Below are 6,000 nucleotides of genomic sequence, written 5' to 3'. Positions count from 1 at the left end.
TTTGTTCAGAAAAGCCTTACTATGATATTGAAAGACTGTTTTTTTTTTTCAGCTAATTGTCATGTTGAACCTAAACTAATTTTTTTTAGTTTTTCTTTTGAAAGAAAATACATTTAAAGATTCTGTATGATTCTGGTGAGGGGGGACCAAAGTTTGCCACCCCAAAATAGGCCTTTTGGGATATCGATTATTATAAGCTGGTTATTTTTTAGAAACAAAAAACTCAAAAAGAACCTTCGATTTTCTCCCTAACTGCCCAAAGATATTTAGATAGAGGACCTGTTCTAGGAAAGGAGATACCATAGATAACTATAGTTAATATGAAACATGAACTAAGTATGATAAGCAGGGAGGAACATAGCAAGGGAGGCCCTTTTGATTAAAGTCTATGTCCCATAGTTAAAGATGGCTCAGCAAATATTTACCAAACATTTGCTTTTCCGTCTCAGTTGCTTTCCTTCTATTCAAGGTCTCAAGCCACAAACCCCTCCCCCTTTCTCCTTAGCTTGAAATGGCATATAAGCCTTAACTGCTTGATATGTCCTGGTGTCTCATTTTCTTAAGGAGCCCCCATATGTACATACAAAATAAATTTGGTCATTCTCTCCCATTATTCTGTCTCATGTTAATTTGGTAATTATTCCAGCCACAAGAACTTAGAAGGTAGAAGGAAAATTACTTTTTCCACCCCCACACTGGAATCTTATGTTGTTTTTATTGTTTAAAAATGCATTCTGCTTAACTCCCAGGGTTACATTTTGATTTTTTTAATTTACATATATTTAATATTTCAAATGTAAGATAATGGGGTAAATTCTCTTTTAAAAATTCCTGTTATAATAACATTAGCAAAACCTAAGCTGGTTATTCCTGCTAGTTAATCAGTACAGGTGTCCAAAATGAAAGTGGAAGCATTCTATGCCCTTTAATCTGAAAAGAAAAAGATTTGACATTTTTCCACAGAAAGAAAGTTAATTCATTCATAAATATAACAGTCGAATTAAAAGATTTCTTTAAAAGACCAGTTAATTACATTGCTAAGATTCTCAAAGAAGAAACCAAAACTTTTTATGATTCTATTTTGTCTCCTTTGTTGGCTCATTAGCTATAGAGCTCTGTTTTATTATTTTAGTGATTGCTTTAGGATTACAGCAAGTGATACTACCATTTAACATACAATATAAGTATGTGGTTTAAAAACTTTGTAATAATATACTTTCATTTCTCTTTTCTCACCTTTGTGCTATTGTTGCCTTACATTTTATTTCTGCATCTATTATAAATGTCACACTTTATTGCTGTTATTTTTTCTTAAATAGTCAATTATCATTTAAAAGAATTTATAAATATCCTAAACATCCTTATTTAAAGTCAGAGATTGTCAGATTGGGTAAAAAATACAATACCCAACTATATGTTGCAAATAAACTAATAAAAATAAAAGACAAACCTTAAAAATAAAAGAATAGAAAAAGGTATACTATTGCTAATCAAAAGAAAGCTGGCATAGCTATATTATTAATATCAGAAAATGTAGATTTCAGAGCAAATATTACCAGGGATAAAGATAATTTTGTAGTATTTAGAGGGATTAATTCAGCAAGAAGACATAATAGTCCTAAGTGCTTGTTCAATTAATAATAGCTTCAAAAACACACAAAGCAAAAACTGGTAGAACTATAAAGTGAAACAGACAAATCTACAGTTGTAGTCAGAGATTTGAGTACCCTTCTGTCAATGCTCGATGGAACAAGAAAACAATCAGAATATAGAAGAACAAGACTATGAATCAATTTGATGCAAGCAACATAGAACACAGCAATACCCAACAACAGATGACACATTATTTTCAGGAGCACTGGAACATATTCCAAGATAGACCACATTATGAGCCATAAAACAAGTCTCAATAAACATAAAAGGATTCAGGTCATACAGATTGTAATCTCCAATCACATGGAATTAGTTAGAAACCAATAACAGGTATCTAGGAAAACCTCAAATAGTTGGAAACTAACACTTTTAAAAGGTAATTTCTAAATTGTGTGTGTTCGGGGAATAAGAGGAAATGGATTGAAGAGTAGAAACAGAGGGAGATGTCAGGATTGCAGAATGATTTATATGAAGAGTGGAATTCATCCTGCCTTAGATATCTCCCTCCCCCATACAACTCATTCTTCACGTGGATAACAACATAAGTCATTCTAAAATTAAATCCGATGATCACTTCTGTTTAATGGCTCTTTGTATCATTACAAAATTAAATCAAAACCTTTGCATCATAGTTTCTTTTCAACCCTCTAACCTCACTGTCTCACTTTCTCACTTTTCACTTCCTAGTACATTTCTTTGGTTCCATCTGTTACACTATTCTTTTACTTCTCTGTCTCTACTAGGCTAGAGAACAAGATCCATGTCTTTTTCATTTTTGTATTTCAGTGTCTAGCATGATGCTAGGCATGAGGCAACAGCTGAATGAATATGATGAGTAAGTATGTTGAACTTTATTTTCTTTGTCCTCTCCAAAAAGAATCAGTTCCTGCAAATTAAAGAACGTTTTTTCCCTTCAAAGTCCTTCATTGAAACTGAGCCAATGTACAACCTAGCTCTAAAATTTCAAAGACCCTAAGGCAGTGATTTTCAACCTTTTCCAAGTTGTAATACCCTACCATTTTCTGTTCCTGCATTTGTGCCTCACTACTCCATCTCTTGCTGAAATGTTCTCTTTAAATTAATAGCTGGATAAATTGCTAAGCAGTTTTCATCACACCAATTAGGACAGTGGTAAGTATCCATCTGTGGAGTGTGGACATTTAAGAAATCTGATCCCATATTTAGAAAATCATTCCTGAGCTCAGAGTTGACTCAAACTGGCACCTTCTGGCACTTTCTTGTGGGTGGGGAATGTGGAATGCTTTGAAAGCTGAATGGATTTGTCAAGTTGTAAAATACTCTTATGGCCGAAGGAAAACAACATTCATTGTTTAAAAACACCATTGTTTGTTTTTTTTCTGCTTTTCTATTCTTGGTAGCCTGAATCTGCGAAAACATTCACACCCAGCATTTGACTTCATTACCTCTCCTAATACATTTCTGGAGACTGAGTTGGAGATGTGAGTGGCGTGTAATTGATCAGAATATTCAGAACCAATTAAAAATGTTCATTTTAATGCTTATGCTGATTTCTATGGAGAAGGAGCATATTTCTGACAGTATAGGCAGATAGTACAGTTAATAGGATTATGGGTCCTGAAGTCAGACTTCCAAAGTTCAAATCCCTGTTTTTCACTTCTCAGCTGTGTGACCTTGGATAAGGTTTTTGACCTCTCTGTGCTACCTCAATATCTTCATCCATTAACTAGGAATAAGAATAGAGTGTCATTGGGTTGTGTGAAGAATAAGTGTGTTTGTTAATACATGCAGAATGCTTGGAAGTGTAACTCACAGAGTAAGTGAACCATAAAATTTAGTTACCACCATTATTTTATCATTGTCATTATCATTATGGAGCAGCTGAATGTAGAGTTCCCATTTCTGATTATTAAACCATGACAATTTTACAGTCATGATTCTAGTTGATACCACCTCAGTAGCAAGATTATTTTATTAGCTTGAACCCATTCCTACTTTGTTGCACCTAGCAGAAAGGAGAAAGTCGTTCTAGGGTATGAGAGAGAGTGCTCGTGAGGTACTATCCAAAGGCCAATCCTGGTTTTCAAATTTGTCCACTTCATTCCATCTCCACTGACACTATTAGCACCTCGTCATTTCTCATCCAGATTAATTCAACAGCTTTATGTCTTCTGGCCTCCATAATTTTACCCATTAACCATCCTCATTCCTCCTGCCCAATCCACTTTCTCCACAGAAGGTAGAGTGATCTTTCTAATATTATCTCATCTTTGATCTCCTTACTCACTTGATTTAAAAAACTGTCAATGACAACATTTGACACAATATAAAGCTTGCGATCCATGGTGACAGCAGGGCTTTAGAGATTTGCCCCAGCAAACCTCTCCACCCCTTTCTCTCACCACTCCCCCTCATTGAGTTCTGCACCTTATTCTCATCACTGGCCTATGCACATGCTTTTCCCACTGCCTGAAATACTTACCTCCTTCACCTGCATGAACTTATACTTGTCAATCAAGATTCACCTTAGGTTGATGTCAAGTTCTCCCAGGCCCCTCCCTCAACTTCGGATTTAAAGCATTCCAGACTTTAAGCCATGAGGCAAGGACCATGTCCGTGCACTAGCTTCATCTCATTGCCTGATACAATATATGTTTATTAAACTGATATTGAATTAATTACTCTCTATTCAGGGCTCTTGCAGATTTCTGTGCTTGTAGCCCTAGCATACTATTTAACTCATTCTGAAAGAATTAGTATCTGCATACCATCAACTTTACTCAGGTTTAAAGTTCCCCCAAATTCTGAAGCAAGTGGATTTATGGAAACTCCTTGGCAGTTATTGGTTAGTAGTATCCACATTGACACCATTGACGATTTAAGCAAAAGCTTGCATGCACATTTTTCTGGATGATGGGTTCATAGCTACTTTCGGATTCTCGAAAAGGTTTCTGATTTTCCCAAAGGTAAGAATCTATGTCCTAAAGAGTTATTTTTTAAAAACAGTTGTGAAGTAAAATGTTTGCAAGGTAATGTGAGAGTCAGCCCATTTGACCTGGATGAAGAAATAGATTTTCATCTCTACAGCCTGACTACTTCCAGGAGTCTCACTGCTGCTGGACTGGCGATTACAATTGGCCGCAGTGGGTGTTTTTCCTGGACAAATATCTATTTGTGATGCCTTCTCCTACACATACCTGTAGGAGCAGTGAAAGACTCTGCATGGTCTTCCTGGTTCTAGAAGCATCAAGAATTTCAGCCCCTGGGAATGGCACCACACGGTATTTTAGTCCAGCGTTCAGGGAGTTAGAGGCTTTTCTGTTCCAATGAGAGCCTTCTTTGATCCACTTTGGCTAGACATTGTCTTTGGCTTCCATCAATAGACTTGGCATTTTATTTTTTTCTTTTTTGGCCTAGAACCACACAAACGAGGAGACTAGAGCTTCTCTAAGAAGCTAAGAAAAACATTTTAAAAATAACTTGAGCAAATGAATTCATTCTGGCAAAAGCAATCTAGCTATGTAAAATAAACTTTTTTAGAGTTTCGCAATAGCAGGTCCTGAACACGTAAACAACCGCAAGGTCCACATGAGCTGAGCCACTTGGCTGAACAGAAGGAATCCCTGGCCCAAATTCTGCCAGGATAAGGAATATCATAAAACTAAGGAGTCAATCATGTGAGAACAAGATGGAGGGGAACAGGGCAACCCAACCCAAGGACAATGAGAAAGTCCCATGACTAGTTACTCGAAATGCTGGCTTTCCAAACCGAAAGCTAGGATAGTGAGGGTGGGGGCTACAACCTATATCTTCGGCCCTGCTCACACCCTACCAGGCCCCCACTGTACCCAGGAAAAGTCGCAATCTACTCAAGTTTGAGGAATCTTCTGCAGGTTTTGCCACGACAAGGTAATGGTTCCATTGAAACTGTAATAACATACTTGGCCAAAGGACCCACACTATTATAATAACTTCATGTCCAGCCCTTGTTTTTTGAGTGTAATAATAGTAATGTGATGTTCTTTCTTATGAGGTCCATGCTGTTCTAATGAACTTATGCTGAGTTTATCTGTGTACTAGAATAAAACCTGATCTAAGTAAGAAACACCATGACCATCATTTTATCTTTGCATAACTCTCTTTTGAAACAAATACTTGTTCATTTCTTAGTAGTAGTCAGGTCCCTTCTATGTGGGGAGCGTTGTGCTAGAATCCATATCTTAGAATGGACAGAACTTGGAGATATTCAGAGAAAGGGCACAGGAACCACTTTCTAAAACTAAGAAATGCAATTCGTGGAAACAGGCTACAAAACTTGCTATTATTTATCCCAGAGATGTGGGAAATATTGGGCTAAACTTTTACATT

This window comes from Rousettus aegyptiacus, unplaced genomic scaffold, assembly GCF_014176215.1.
Source record: "Rousettus aegyptiacus isolate mRouAeg1 unplaced genomic scaffold, mRouAeg1.p scaffold_m13_p_3, whole genome shotgun sequence".
Taxonomy (NCBI): domain Eukaryota; kingdom Metazoa; phylum Chordata; class Mammalia; order Chiroptera; family Pteropodidae; genus Rousettus; species Rousettus aegyptiacus.
Note: the sequence above shows the minus strand (reverse complement) of the source record.